At 38.9% G+C, this 16,741-nt stretch overlaps 1 long non-coding RNA gene across 1 annotated transcript; it reads right to left on the reverse strand.

Moving 5' to 3' along the window:
* Nucleotides 1-9,904: 9,904 nt before the first annotated feature.
* LOC138624339 (uncharacterized) lies at nucleotides 9,905-12,329 on the reverse strand. The gene is made up of 3 exons (XR_011311144.1): nucleotides 12,222-12,329; nucleotides 10,940-11,230; nucleotides 9,905-10,457 (listed from the first exon to the last, which is right to left on the reverse strand). It is a non-coding gene; the product is annotated as an uncharacterized lncRNA (long non-coding RNA).
* Nucleotides 12,330-16,741: the final 4,412 nt, after the last annotated feature.

Here is a 16,741-nt window from a genome sequence, read left to right on the forward strand (position 1 = left end):
ATCACTACATTAAAAAAAAAAGTCTCTCAGTCCATCCATCCATCCATCTGCTAAACCTCTTATAATATTCACCTCTGTATATTGTATAAACCACACAATCACAAACTCATTTAAGTTTCAATAAATGAAATGTAATCTAATCAATTTAGTTATGCACAAGAAGCTATAGACATAAAACAGGATTTCTTGTCAATTCCCCAAAAAATCTCCCCATTTTTGTGAGCTAAACACTAAAGTGAAGTTAATGTTGCACATGTACAAATTTGTGTTTTTTCCCCTTCACTTTTAGCCCGTCTAGCAGTAACAATAACCTCCACCTCAAGGTCCCTTCAAAAGCGGTTCTTCAGCTTTCAATCATATCAAATAAACTTCCTCATCAGTTGGAGTTTGCCCAATTTTCAGAGAACTGTGGATGTTTCAATATATATTTTATTATGAGAATTAAAAAAAAAATTCAATTGTCATATAACAATCGGAAAATTCCATCTGTTGTGTTGAGTTGATTTTTGGCATATACTACATACACTAGTTTTCCAATACTTTCAAAATTCTGACTCTTTTATTGTGAGCAATAGAAATAGCTCCTAAACTTTTGGTAACAATAAAAATCTGAAGGATGCAAAACTGTTCTTGTAGTCGCTGGAAAGCTTTTAGTGTGTCCTGACAATAGATTTAATGGTCTGTGATGGTTCCACTTGTTTGCGGTGTCTTTATTTTTAGCCTCACGGTTACATAATGCCATTATATTGACATATCACAAGGCTTGCAATGTCGAGTAACAAATGATGCCTCTGAAGAAGCAATAACCGTGGTTATGGTTGTAACTATTCCCCAGTGATGTCATTTCTTCAACAGGCTGGGACCATGAGGAAAACATAGATGTTTACAAACTCCTTTTAACTTTTTCAGAACAATTTACACCTTGTAAAATACCCAAAACCACCCAACTCTACAAAACTACCCACTTTTACAATTACAATTGTTTTATTAAACTCTGCTTTGAAATAGCACAAAGATGTGGTCAGTAAATGGCCAACACATCTGTACTGAGCAAATGTTTTCACTCATTATGTTTAAAAATAATGGACATTAATTTTGAGCATCACAGGTAAGCAAATTTACAAGAAGCAAAAACAAGCAACTTCTAGTTCTTTTTTTTTTTTTGCTCATCCTCTGAAGCTGAATTTAATCAGATTTATACTCAAGTGCAATTGATCTTCCATTCAGACAGAGCTCAACACACATGCTTCTGAGGGGAATCACTCCGATTATACTTGGCAATTTCAGCCGGAGCAGACGGCCTTTATATCAAAACAACAAATGATCTTAGAGGAGGGGAGTTTGTGCGATCACCATTTTGGTGCAATCTAAATAGATGTTTGATTTACACAGTGTTTTATAGGCCTAGGTACCATTTGATGCATGCAGCAGTCTCTCAAAGGCACTAAATTCTGTTGCCAGAGGACACTGACTGAATACAGAGTGGACCTGGATCTGCTTGTGTTCAGTGAGGTTTGTCTTTGTAGTTTTATGTATTCCAGTCTGTGGCAACATTTGAATTTGAAGTACAGACATGTACGCACATGTGCAGTGAACTCGGGAAGTATGACGACAATCATATGTAGTTTGATTGTTTTGGCTTCTGCGCACAAAATCCCTTTTCGTTTTCCACTTTGTCTTTACGATAGCGATGCCACCTGGAACTGCCCTGATATCATCTGCAGTGTGACGCACACTTGCTAAATCTTGTCATCGGCAAACAGACACGTCCTTCATTGACCACAGCGTCAATTATAAGATATCATTTTTAAATATTTCAGCTGCTATAGTAGCGTAGCTATAGTAGTTAATAATGGCAGGTTTTCGCATAGTGTGCCGTTTCAAGCTTGCAGTTACTGTATTCTCTATGACCAGTCAGTGGTCATGAAGAATTGCCAGGTAATATACGCAACTTTTGCTCAATGGAAAACCAAAGTTTAGAGCCACAACGCGGCCTACCTTGCAGCTGCGGCATGTCATCTAGACTTCAATGACTCACCTATTTTTCGTGCGTGATGCATTCAAAATACACAAGGAGAATCCAAGCATAAACCCAGTATAGGCTCTAATTACATCATGTAAATGTGTTAACAGGTGATAAGCCATTTCTTTTCTTTCTCTCTTTCTTCCATCTTTCTGTCTGTCTGTGTGTGAGTTTCTGTGGCTTGCTCACAACGAGAGTAAACAAAAATCCTGTTTTTGGTTAAAGCTCTTCACTTGTCAGCTCTCAAACATTTTGATTACCGATGGCCTTTATCAAAGGGAAACTCATTGTAGAAAGACAGAGCTGGCAGCAGCAAACACGCTGGCAGCGTGGACACATGCGCGAGTGAGTTGCAGCAGTATGGCGAGGTAACGGTCACACATGCGTTTCCCAGTCGTAATCCTGTCCCCAGTAATTTAAAATGTTTTGAACAATAATACCAATTTCTACATAAAGTAAATGCTATCTTTGTGGCACACCGAGCACAGTGACTGAAAATCATGCAGTCAGTTTTTTTTAATGACTGGCTTTCAGAAAAAGCAGCAAGCAACTGCCATCAACGACAGCCTTCTATTTTCAATGACAAGACTGAAAACAAGAAAAGGGGGCAGGTTTTTCTTTCCCTTCAGTGTAAAAATGTCTACAGTATATTGCCACAGCCACAGGATGTTCTTTGGGAATTCATGATTCTTTTTTGTCTTCTTTGGAAGAAGTTTGAGTGAAAGCACTTCTTGCCTTCTAGAGTTCACCGTGAAAGCCTCATTATATTTCCTGTTCTAATGGCAGTGAGTTCAACCCACCCCAAAAAACGGACTTGAAATTTTACAAAATGTCAGGAAAGCAGTATAAATTAAATGTAATGTAATGTAATATTGAATTTTTTTTTTCCATGCCTTGGCTGAGGAACAAAGCCGGATATATAAGTTGTTCCCACCTGTGAAAATGCAGTGAAAGCAGCCCGGCTAATCCTGCAGAGAGCCACCGCGACGCTAATGATACACCAGGTGTATTTCTTTTCGTCTGGTTCTACTGACCCTGACCTACTCTGATCAAGATTTAAGGAAGCTGAGGATTACATCAGCTTTGTTTGTTTACTAGAAGGGGAGAATGAAAGACACAAAGACCTTGTTCTTGACAAGCTGACAAGGGCATCTTCCAGAGCTATCTGCCCACAGAAACCCATCTATTCTCCCCTTTCCACAAGGTATTGATTTTTCATCACTTATCCACTTTGTTAGTGTATACATCATAAAGCAACATGTTAAATTCTATATTGCTGGAGAGCACCTAACCCAATGGTCTGTGTATGGCGTATTGTAGGATTCTTGTGTGAACCTGGCAGTACTATATTTATTCCTCAGGCAGATCCAGAATGTCCTGTTCCTTATCATTTTTATATATAATTTATACGGAAAGGTACTAAAGTTACAAAACAAAATGATAAAAAGCTGCGATGAAAGTTAATAATATAGCAACCAATGTGGCAGGTATTAAATAACTCATGTATTTCACAATAATGAGCTAAATTACTGCTTCCAAAGAAAAGGTTTTTTGAGTAACAAAGTAAATGGTGATAGGCAAAATTTACCCACAAAAAAATTAGAAAGCCTTTTTTTTTTTTACGTGCATATTTGGTCTTCATAATATACTAGCTTCACACAGGTTTTTGTACCCCGCAAAGGTTTGCAAAGTCCAGCCCAGTACCAGCAAAACTGAACCTTGACCAACAACCTTCTGTCAATCAATTAAAAACTTTACATGACCCATTAACTGGGAAATGTCCACATTTGCTTTGCTAAAACCAAGATTAATATTGTTACTTTTATCTGTCTGGTAAATATTAAGCTAGCTCAGCATAAAAATGGGACTCTAACACGATGAAAGAAAACAAATAGCATATTTCCAAAATTGCAAAAGTATTCCTTTGCAAAAAAACAAACAAACAAACAAAAACAAGTGCAGTGATATGTCCAGATTGCAGATCAAGGCATAAACTCCCACAGTGTTTTCAGTGGATTATTTTCACTTGCGTTTCCGTCTGCTCAGACCAGCTGCTTACCAGAAGCACACACTCAGACCTCTAAAAACAGTGCATGCTTTTTGGACAATTGGCACAGAGTATACACATTAAGCCATGATTTAAATCTTAGGAGAGTATTGTTTTCCTCTGACTTTTATGATTAATAAATCAAACTAAAAGACTAAAATATAACGATGGCACAAGAACTGGTCTTATACTGCGCAATAAAGCTTAAAATTCCTAAAGATAAATGTAAACTAAGCCATGGAAGCCTCCCAACAGTACTCAACACTGATTACTATACACTTTGTATGAAGGTTGAAAGGTTTGACTTTTAAAGCACAACCACCAAAATAAATCACAAGTATGTAGATATGAGCTGACTGCAGCAAAGACGAAATGTTAACAGAACCTCAAACCAAGTCAACATTCATGTCGACTCCATGCTGAGTGATGACAGAACCATCAACACGGCTCGGTACTGTTCGCTATCTTTAAACACGGTCTCGTCCGACAACATGGCCTTAGACCAATGCACAATCATTTGATTGGCAGATGAGAGGTGGTGCGAATTCAAACAAGAGAACCAATCAAAAACAACACTCTAAATTTAAGCACATGCTGCCAAATGAATGAAGCCTATTCAGAGGTAAACAAAGGGCATTGCTGCGCTGCAAAAAGATGAAAGTTACTCTCGACAAAGGCTTTTTACCGAAGAGAACAAATTTAGGATGTAACCCCTTTGTACATATATTTTCTCAGTAACTGCAACTGATTACAGATATATTTATTTTGTAATAGACATAACTCCCTAGATGTAACTACTGTAGTTACTCCCCAACACCGGTTGTCTACTGGTGGCACTACTGCGCTTAAACAAGAGGCCGAAGCTTCCTTTGCACAACACAAGTTGAGTGGCTCCCATCTACAATCACTCCAAGTGTGTATCACAGGCATGTTTGAAATGCATCAGAGACTCCCATCCATCTGAGTTTTAAGATGTCTCCATGGAGATGATTGACGACATTAAAAGGCTGCTCCGGAGAGAGGCTCCGGGTGAACAGATGAGATCACAAATCTCATCTCTTTCTCTGTCTCATTCTCTTTCCCTGTCCCAGTCGTTCTCTCATCTCCCCTCTTTTCTACAACACACACAAACACAAGTGCAACACGCACAAACACACACACACACACACACACACACACACACACACACACACACACACACACACACACACACACAAACATTTTTTTTTTTTTATCATTTTTTCCCCTTTCATCTTCACAGTGTCAGTAAAAGGGGTAGAGAGAAAAAACATAAAAAATTCAAGGTAAAAGAACAGACAAAAGTGTTCGGAGTCTTCAAGGTTTCTTGGGAGATATGAATCGTTCCCCTGTAGGATGAAATACTGGACATCTCTAAATGGGTGGGCCTTTGTTTTATTCTTCCACAGTTGGAGGGGCCGTGAAAGGACCTTGTACATCACATCATCTGTAGACTTTCTCTGAGCTGGACCGAGTCAATGAGTGCTGAGTGATTTGGCATTTCTCAACTGTGAAAACAGATGTTAATGTCGGATTTCATGGGGAGGTGAACTAGGAAACAGTCCAATAACGGATGGCCCAGTGGTTGTGTAAATGTGGAGAAACATACGCATCAAGAGACAGAGGAGTCACCAAGGGCCACATCCAAGGCCTCTTTCACCATTTTCATAATTTCAGGAATGTAGCATTTTCTAAACATTTCACAGTCTTGGCACTCGACCGTGGCCAGAAGCTATGAAGAACCTTGGTTCTACTATCATGTCCCTCTGCCATGTCATTTCATTAGTGTAATGACCCATCGATTTAGCATTTATGCAACAAATTGTATTGAGGCTGGCTCCGGACCAAGTCAATCACAGGCAGGGCCGGCTGTGCATCTTGGCAAAAAGAGATGATTAAACTGACTTGGGAGAGTTAGGAGCATCTCCGTTCCCCCCAACCTGACAAACAGGATGCAGCCCACCAGCGATACAACAGAGTGGGTTTGCTCCATTCAGCGTCCCCCGTGGGGTGGGAGAAGGCAGGTGGGTGCGTTTCACCCAGGTTTGGCACATTTTGGCCCTGTGAGGTTCGTAGCACAGAGATGTGCATTGCTCGGGGCAGCAGCAACAGATGGATCTGTTGTGTTCGCAATGAATCACCAGCCAACGGGAACAGCTTGAAATTCTGATCAACCTCAATGTGGATTTGATGAAATGGATTTGGTTCTCCTTCAGCTCAGTTCACACTCCTCCTCAGATCGTCACCTGTGGACAACAATACAAAAAACAAATTCCCTTTGCCCCTTTGTTCATTTCTTTTTTCAACATTTATAGCTTGGCTTCTTTTTTAACAATTTAACAAGTTGGCAAGCCAAACTGATTTGCATATGATTTGTTCATCGATCTGTGTTTGCCCTTCAAACACTTTCTGTTGGTTATTTGACCTGGATCAGTTTGAGAGACAGCATTGGACGATATTGCAGCACTGACGAATCCCACTAACACTCTATTACTTTGAAATTTATGATGCAGGGGGTCCACTTTGCTGTCTTACCAGGCGATTGACATCTTTTGTGTATTCAGTGGACAGAATAGTCGTATTAGCTTAGCATGAGGGCTAATGGTTTGGAAAGCGTCTGACCTCCGAATAACCCAACAAAATCTTATTTACATGTTGTATCATCTTAGCTGTCGAGTTAACCATTACTAGAATTACCTGGGTTTTGTTTAGAGTTGAAGGGTTGTGTGGCCCAAGAGGCAACCCACTGTCACGTCACCAATTAATTTGTTCATTGTGATTTTTAAGCTCTAAGAGTCTTGTCTTTTTGCTGTCGTCATCTTCGTTTCTTGGAGCTAGAAGTGACCATATTTGGACAAGCTGGGGTGTAGTATGAGGTGAATCTGACTGAGAAAACTATGCCCGCCCACTTATTGCAGCTACGTAACTGCACCAAAGGCATGTCAATCAAACCAACTATACCTTTCCTTGGGCTTTATATCCAATTACTGATAAATTATTTTGAGATGGACCAGAAGGATTACATTTAACTGATGGCACCATAAGGACTTGGGAAAAACATGTATTCACGTTGTAATTCTTGAGAAAGAGACCACAGCCCGGTCAGGGTGGTCAGTAAATGATTCCATTTTAAACGTTTCTAAAACACAGGTCTCATTTAACCCTTCCCTTCCTGAAATGTAACAAATAATGTGGGCCAATGAACACATAAGCAAATATATCACTTACACCCTGAGGCACATTGGACCTTTCCCGCCTGTTGTCTGTCACTACGTCACATAACAATGGCAGGTAGCCTCAGACATGCCTGTTTTAGCGAGGCTGCAACAACAAGGCTCCTCAAAGATTGCCGTTTGTCCCCATTCATCTCACACACTGCTCCCACTTTAACATATTGGCATTTCTGAGGTGCTCGGCAGTAATTGTCAGCCACACGGCAGCTCCTCGTTTGTTTCACTGACATTTTGCCTTTGGTTGATTGTGTATTTAACAGGGAAAGGAAAGCAAAATTAATTGGAGAGAGGCCCTAATCTGTCTGCTTGAAATGTCACCCCTGTATTGTGATGCCTGCTCTGACACAGTGGCACACAAGAGGCAGCAACACAAGAGAATTAGAGAAATGCAGACAAAAAAAAAAAAAAAAAAAAAAGGAAAGGAAAGGAAAGGAAAGGAAAGGAAAGAAATAATAAAACACAAGGAAAAAAGAGGAAGATCAACAACCTATATATCATTCTCAGAAATCAATGGAGCTCTAAGATTCTATACTTTAAACCTCAGCTTTACGTTACAGCGATTGCACACCGCCAAATATTTGTGTTGTGGGCTCTCGGTTGAGCTTTGTACATGAAAGATATTTACTGCAGGATTTCACTGCTGTTACAGACAGGAAACAGAAGATTTGTTATTCTGCTCTGGGTAATTTGTAATACGGTTTGTCTGAAGCAGTGTTCAAGTTTGCATGCGAGATACGAGTACAAGTTGAACACAGTGTGATTATCCAGGGTTCTGCACAGTCTCCATCCACCAAGTTAATTTTGAAATGTCAGTGCTACACGGTTGAGCCCCTGAAGATGCAGCGAGTGACCGAGACAGACGAGAAAGCTACCCACTAATGTCACACACACAATGACACAATATCTTGTATTCTTATATTTACGCATTCACTTTTTTGCTGGCTCATTTATGCCAATACTACATCATTCAGCCTGGTTGAGCTTTGGTTTAGTAAAACTTTCTATTATAAGTTGAACTTCAGCAAATGTTTTAGGTGATAGCTTTTAACGTCATGTTGGAGCAGGTACTGTACATTTCTCATTTAAATTAAATTGCACCTTGGCTATGCACTGATTTACACTGCACTAGCTGCGTTGCAATACAATTCCTAAAAGTCTAGGCTGGTGAAAAAGAAGAATTGTGAAGCAGCAACTTTAAGTTTTAGTAAAAAACACTTAGTATGTGAGCATTTTAAGCTCCCTCTGTTGGAGAGTGTCAGCGACAGGTGTTTCAGAGCTTTGTTTTTCATGGTTACAGTAATAAACACGCAGTTAGCATTATGAAATAGTGGCAGTTTGGTTTGGTATATCTACTGTGGGTTTGATCTGTCAAACCATCCCCAACTGACCTCTCTACGTGAACTTCATCACTTTATATCCATGCTGACTTCCTCCGTTGCTCCCGTCTTAATTACTGCAACCACCAGAGGTCGCAATAACATGTATGATATGATTAGCCAGTGTTGTTGTTTTCAGTGTCGTAATGTTGTTAGCCACGACAAATGACAGCTGACACAGGTCAGTTTTGCTTTCTCTATGTTTTGGTTTCCTTTCTGGCTATTCTTTTTAAGTCTGAAATTAAAATCAGAGTTTGAAATAAAAATCTATAAAAATATTTTTGCCACTTACGTTTGCATTTCGTGTTTTTACTCTGGTTCAATTTGACCTTCTGGCTGTTTTTAACCACCACCTGCCTGTCGCCTTAGCCTTTAGGTTTTGTTGCTGAATGCTGAATTTTCTACGTGTACTACACCTGGGACACTTTACTTTCCCTCTATGTGTCGTTCCCCACATCTTCAGTGGTTTGAAATAACAATCATCTGTTAGCTCTCTTAACAGAGACAACTGCTTTGTGAGCCCTAACCACTTCTCAGAGGAAGTTCCAAATGCTCGTACATCACTTGAGCACAGGAAAAAAAAAATGGTAACGGAATTTGAAGTGTGAAGATTAGCAATAGAAGTAGCTTTCTTATTATTGTTGCTGGCAATTAAGTCCCGAAAGATATGTGATCTATCCGCAGTTTTGCGATAGTTTTATTTAACAATGCATCTTCAAATTTAAAAAGGATTATTTTTTAAAATTTAACTCACGACACAAAAAGTGAGATTTCAGTACTGATTTCGAGCAGCATGTTCACCATAATTTGTTTTCCAAGTTTCCAGTCACAAGTTCAATCTTCCCATCATTTCCACCCACGTTCCCGCTCACCAGATGACATTTGAGACATGCACTTGACACCTGAGACTCTGTGCTGTCACTCATATATGCACAGTGGCCAAATGTCCTCTTTAGTTTTGGCCAGTCCTGATTTTTTTTTAACAAGTTCCTTCTGCTCGGTGTATCATGGATCATTTTTGTATCATAAAAAAGAACATCTGGCTCAAAGGAAGCAGCAATGTTAGAACCGTCTTTTTGTCAACCTTCTTTGTTGGCTTAGTTCTGAAAAACTTTTCCAGCTGACTTCAGATGGAAGGTGTTGACGGTAAAAAGTAATTAATTAGAGATCTCTATTAATAGTGGTGGGGAATTGAATACTTGAAAGCTTTATGTCAAGTTTTTTAATCAATGCAGCTGTCACAGTTTTTTTCATGTTACTGTTGTTTTAAGAAAAGGGCGTTGGGTTTACAATGTCAATTCAATTTCACTTATTTTTCAATATTATCATAATACTATGCTTTTTTTTACATGAATGACAGCATCTCACATATAAATATACAACGTCTGAACTGAGTAAATACTGCAGCATATTGATCAAATAAAAATGATCAAATCATCAGAAAGTCATAAAAGTGCTTCCTTTTACAAAAACATGCAGATTAAAGTTAAATAAATTTTTGCATCCCTTCATTCATAATAATGTGCAACTGTTCCTTTATCAATATTCCCACTCTAGTTGGATTTATCTGCATGTTGATTTTGTTGATGCTGATTAATTTGTGAATTGAGGATTAAAGATGACTTTGGCTGATGAAATTGATAATTTTTCAACTGAGATTAAAGGAAAACTATTGCAGCATGACTCTCTTTCAGGGAGCTGGAAGATACTTAGAATTAACATTGCCGAGAAAAGCCAGTCCTGGTGTCCAAAGTTTGGTTCTGCAATCAAAAAGAAGGAACAAAATTATCATTAAAATGCTGTAAAGTTTTACTGAATACATTTATTTTATAGCATTAGCACCTCTTAAGAGCTTTCGTTTTGGAAGGTTTCTGTTGAAAAATATGATTAACTTATTCCGCTCATGGTAATGGATAAAATTCTCCAGAAAATATCGACGAAAAAGCGATGCTCAATCAAAACATAACTTTTTTAGACCAAAAAGGAGCAGGATATGGAAAAGTCTTATTTAGCCTGTGCAAAAAGACACTTATTTTACCTATATAATGAGATAAAAAGACACAAATTTAGTGTACCTGCCTTCTAAATGTCAAAATTATACCCTTGTGTTTGCAACGATTCATAATCATCGAGGCGGGACATTATTATTCTGTCCGGCATCAGAGCACCAGAGAATCACATCCAATTGGTCATAAACTGCACATTAAGTATTGTAGTTGTTTGCTTTGAGGATGTGACTTACACACGAACATGCGGATGCACATTCCACACCAGGCGACGACGCTGGAGATCTGAAGTGCCCTGCCACACTCGGCGCTCATCAGGCAGTCCCTGGTCTTCAGGCAACACTTGGGACAGCTGCTCCCTGAGCTTTTACTCTCCGTTTCTGTGAACGTCTGGGGCTGAGTTCGCCTCGTGTCCGAATGCTTTTCATCCCACTCCTCGCTCTCGCCTCTTGCCATGATGCTTGTTTGTTTTGACAAAAGTCAAGTTTGATACAATGGTATGAGGATACAGCCGATAGCTCTGAGCTCTGTGGGGAAAAAAATGGCAGAAATGTGAAACTACATGTGTGCAGCTGAATTTCCACAGGGAATGAACTGGGCCACGTTATGTGCTGACTCCAGCACTCGCAGGTTTTACAATTCAGGCTTTGTTCACAATACTGTAACAAAATCCAGCCTCCAATGTTATGATGCTGAGCTTTGGTTTAGTTTATTAAGGCGTGGAATCTCTCGCTGTATCACTGAATGCAATGATTCATCGTCCATTGGACTTGCTGGGGTGTGTTTTTTTTCTTTTTTTCTTTCTTTCTTGCTTAAAGAATGTTTGCAACTGTGCAGGTAACATTCCTGCCTCAAACACAACCCAGAAACGTAGAGGACATTGTGCAATCACAAGGAACATGGACACAAACAGGCAATTTAGTTCAATGTAAGTGTGAAATCAATTTTACCAGACAAGCCACTTGACCTTACTGAAACAATCCATACATGTTTTAGTCATTCTTAATAGAGAACTGAACACATTATGCACCAAACTTTCATTAAAGAGAAGTCTTCTTTCATTGGTGTGAATCATTAACACTGCAGTCTAAACTCAAGTCCCTTTATGAACATTTTATTGAGTGGAGTCACATTGATTTGACAGATTAACAATCCTTCCACTCTGATGATCATTTCTCCTGCCAGGAGTTGAGGCCCCCTGTTTTAACTGTCGGATACAATTGCCCCCCTCAGACATTATCAGATATTAAGTGATGCCCCCGATGGTGAAATAACAACTTATCTGTGCCATCCGGTGGCTCCCCATTTATTAACAGTGACAGTAAATTAGATTCCTGGCATCTAGAGGGTAGACTGGCATTTTGAATGCACCTTTCCATCTCATTCTGCTTTCAAAACTCCATCGGTTTTCAATCATAAGTAATGAAATTCCATCACCCTCCTCTGCCATGAAAAGTGGCTTGGAAAGAGGAGTGAGGGAAGGCCATTAAGAGAAGAGAAAAAGAGTAATGGTCTTACCCTTTGCTTTCAGAGTCGCCTCTCTTGTCAGTTTGAATCTCCTTTCTTTGTGGAGTGGAGTTTCCGAAGAGGAGTGCAGTGAACACACACCTTCACCCTGCCAGACACTCACAGTGTTATGAACAACAGTGTCAGTGTTAATCTCTGCCACAGCTCACATGAACAGAGCGGGTGTGTCTGCGGGTCGAACAGGTTTGACCACGTAGATTGCCGTGACCTGAACGGTTTTTACTTCCAGCAAACAAGCCATTTGAAGTCTTAAAGGTGCATTCAGTAATCCCAGTGTAAAGAAGAGATTTTACCCTCGAGAAAATTATTTAAATTGTACATGCCAAAATCTCAATTTACACAACACAAATATAGATTTTATATTGCGATTATGATAATTTCCAAAAGATTGTAAATTTGCTTTTAATCAATGTCAAACTCAAACAGTTGACAAATTAAAGGTAAAAACCAACATAAAAGTGTCTCAATAAGGTGTTGGGTTACCACTAGCAACTTCAAGGCACCTTGGCATTGGTTCTTCAACTCCCTCAAACTCTCCTGGAGGATGGGAACACCATTCTTCCAAAAGATATTCCCTCATCTGGTGGTTTGATGATAGTGGTAGACAGTGCTGTCTAATATGTTAGCCCAGAATCTCCTATAGGTTGTGTTAAGATCTGCTTTACTGCGAAGTCCAGAGCATATCGTTCAATATTTTCATACTCAGTACACTGCAGTTGCACTGTGGAAATGCTCAGCCATGACTGCGTATTTTGTTTCCGATATGTGTTTTAGCACATTAAAAACACCACAGGGGCACGTTAACAAGGTTAAAAACCTGATCTTCATGGTGGGGGAATCTTGAAAACTGCATTTTGCTTTAGATAGATGACTGAAGTCTGTCAAATCGAAGCATTTCATCTGCATAATTCCTTAAATTATTCATCGCCACATGCAATAATAATGTTATTTAAGAGCCAATAACTAATACATGTCCTCTCAGCTGTGCGACCGAATATGCTGCTTAGGTTTTCTCTGGAAGTACAATGACGTTTCAATAAATAATTACACAGACACAATTAATTGATTGGACAGCACTTTAGGAAAGCAATTAAAGCACAAACAATTCAAATACATTCAAAGAACTGCATTCCATTAAGAAACAGAATTACTTGCTAAACCATTCGTAGCAAAGTAAAATGCAAAGTAATTTATTATTTTTTGTCTTAAGAATATATTTGATTTAGTGAACAGAACTGTTTGTTTGCGTGTGTGTATACTTGTGGGGGATATAATTCTGTTTACACAGTCACATTGAGGTGACTTGACCTCTTTGTGGCCCCCATAATGTAAAACTTGAAATATTAGCGTGAGTAATTCTCCAGGAAATGATTGTAAGTCAATGTCATTTTCACTGAAATTACGAAAACACAGCTTTGTGTGTGTGTGTGTGTGTGTGTGTGTGTGTGTGTGTGTGTGTGTGTGTGTGTGTGTGTGTGTGTGTGTGTGTGTGTGTGTGTGTGTGTGTGTGTGTGTGTGTGTGTGTTAGAAAAGAAAGGTAACAATAATTAATGTTGATTTTCCCCTTATTGTGCACGACTGTCTTAATCAGACTCAGAAGAATCATATTTTTCTAATCCATGAACATGTGATTGTCACACTTAAAAAAGGCCGACAATGAAATCGGAGACTTGATTAATGCTTCCCATCCTACTTTGATGGTCGCCGTGGTAGCAGCAGCAGATATACAGTATAGACACCACTGGAGGTGATGTTAAAACCTCTACATGGTGTGAAGCCTTGAAAAAAGAAGCAACAACATTGGGATCCACACATGTTCGCTTAAACTGCATACTTGTTAAAGCAAATTTCAAAATCCATTTAAGACTTTAATTATTTTATCATGATGTAAATCACGCTCAGAGCATGCATATGTTAGTCCGTAACTACTTCTCGAATATTTTCCCATGGTGACGAGTTTTATCAACACGTTGATTATATTGGGGGTTTATTTTTCTCATCAGCGAAAAGAAAATTGGAAATGAAAAGCAACATTTCGCTGTTTCCGATCTCTTTAATGTATGTGTAATGTCAACAAGGTAAAAAGAAGGTGTAGAAAACTAGTGAGTCAGCTAAAAATCGACTGCTTGACTTAAAGAGTGTCAGTCGACTGGGGGGAGGATGGGGGCCTCCGACTGGTGTTTGGAATTAAGGGTCGGCCCGACTGTCTATACCACTTGATATAATCAGCGCTGTGTGTGGCAGCGGGACGTGATTTGGCATTTACATTTTCACTTTCTCCATTTTATTTTTTTATTTTGTCTGTTCAGTTGCTCTATTACCCAAGCAGGCAATATCTTCCAGTGTCTGGCAGAAACATGACAAGCAGTCCATCTCATCACATCACAAGCCCATGCAACCACCACAATCCCACGGTGGACTCTGCCAGCTGTTATTTGGGCACCAGCACACAGTTTGTTTTGGAATAGCGCACACTTCTAAAACCAGTCATTTATGAGGCTGTGGAATTACATCTATACATGAAGCCCTGGGAGTAAATGTAGATCTGTGATGTTAAAGAAGTACATGAAGAAAGAATACGCCACCCCTGACAGTGCAGGATTTTGGTTGATGGTGAACTTCATCTTTATTATTTTATGAAGTGAACACCGCAACAAACCCTGTCTTGACTTGAATTTCCAGACTTCCGAAGAATCTCAACGTTAAAAAAGTGTGACTGGTTTTCATTTACACTTCCTTGTCAACATGCTATACATGAATGTTTGCCAATGCAAGCTTGTATACTTAGTTGAATCAAGGTTGAGAGGACGGGAGCGTTTCACCTGCCTGAAGTCATTATGACTGGTTTCACGTGGATATGTTTCCTCTTTTTAACTTAAAGTATGATGAAAACAAAAACCTGCCAAAGGTTTGTGCTTTGTTTTTATTATCTTTTTTTCTCTCTGACATTTTTTTTTTTTTTTTTTTGTGAGGTGGATAGATAATAAAACATTAACTAAATGATGTTTTGCCGTTGGTCTGGAGCGGGCACCGGTGCAAACTGCAATACGTCTGTACTGTATGTTAGGCAATGTTCCCATCCACCAAAAACTGTGAACTGTTGCTGAAGGATATTTTACAGTAAACAAAGTCCTTTGATATGTTAACAGCTCAGAAAATGCTTACAGTAATAAAGTGAATTAAAAAAAATGTTGAGAAAGCACATATGAGCACTGCTGATTAGTCACCAGAGACCTTTAAAGGTTATGAATAATTGAACTATAGCTTTTTTTGAACCACACATTATTACATTTTTAAACCGATTTTAGGACAAAATCCTTGAACAAAAGGTTGTTCCAAACAAGTGTAATGCAAAATATGTTCGTTTAGTCAGCCGAACCATGTGAAAATAATTATCATGTGAATGTAGAACATTGATATTTAGGGTCTTGGTTCTGACTTTGTCATTCCCAATTTGGAAACACAGAGTGCCGAACAGCAGGGATTAGGAACTGAAGTTAATAACTTATAACTTCAAGGGTGTGGTTCTCAAAGCTATGGTACACGTACCTCCAGCGTAGCATAATGCTAATGTTAGCTCGGCGGTGGATTCGGCCTCATCGGTTATTGACTTTCGAAATGGAATGAATAGAATTTAGAAATTCAATTCCATCTTATTTATTTAGCACTAAATCACAACACAACAGGTCATTTTCAGGGCATTTAACATCGTAAAGTCCTGACAACAGAACGTTACAACATTATATAGAGGAACCCAACAATTGAACGGGCAATTGTCCGACCGGGCAGACAAGGTCCAAATAACTGTTTCTACGGGCGTCCTCCTGCTGATCATTGAGGGATTTGTCTAAGTACAGTACTCTGATAATAATAATTTTATTTGTAATCTTTTTTTCAATCCAACAGTTTGATATTGTTGAGAGTGAGTTTCATTGAGTTGTAACCATTACTGATGTTCTACTTTATGGCACCTTCAGAACAAAACAAAAAAATGTTTGACAGTTAATTTCACAATATTGATACTTCCACATGATTATATTAGACTCTGTCACTTTAAATGGGGCCTTGAAATAAATGAAGAAAATCAATCTGGCTGTTGGACCCCTATAATTCCACATATTACAATGTTTATAGAATACAAAGCAATTAAGTGCGAATTACAATTGCTGAGCACAATCCCTTGTGTTTATTGTCAGTTTATTGTCATGCTAGAAACAATTCAGGAGAGACCTGCCATAAATCCTGTGCTTCTTCGGCTTGATAGAAAATTGTTAATTTTCTCATATTATTGCCTGTTTTGAATGGCAGTGTTTTTTACTTTCATTCCACTGTCGTGGGATGAAAGCTGCTGTTCTTCCTGTTTTATTAAACTGAAAATTAGCAATAAATTAAACATGGTGAGAATTCATAGCTATTACGTTTTCATGTTAGGAATGTGGCCTTGAGAGCCTTGAGACTGGCCTCTTTTCTTATATTCATTCCATCTATGCATGCATGCTCTTTTCTGTAAG

This window comes from Brachyistius frenatus, unplaced genomic scaffold (genome assembly GCF_029030835.1).
Source record: "Brachyistius frenatus isolate BFR_SWC_R1_liver_20210118 unplaced genomic scaffold, ASM2903083v1 Contig_51, whole genome shotgun sequence".
Classification (NCBI taxonomy): domain Eukaryota; kingdom Metazoa; phylum Chordata; class Actinopteri; family Embiotocidae; genus Brachyistius; species Brachyistius frenatus.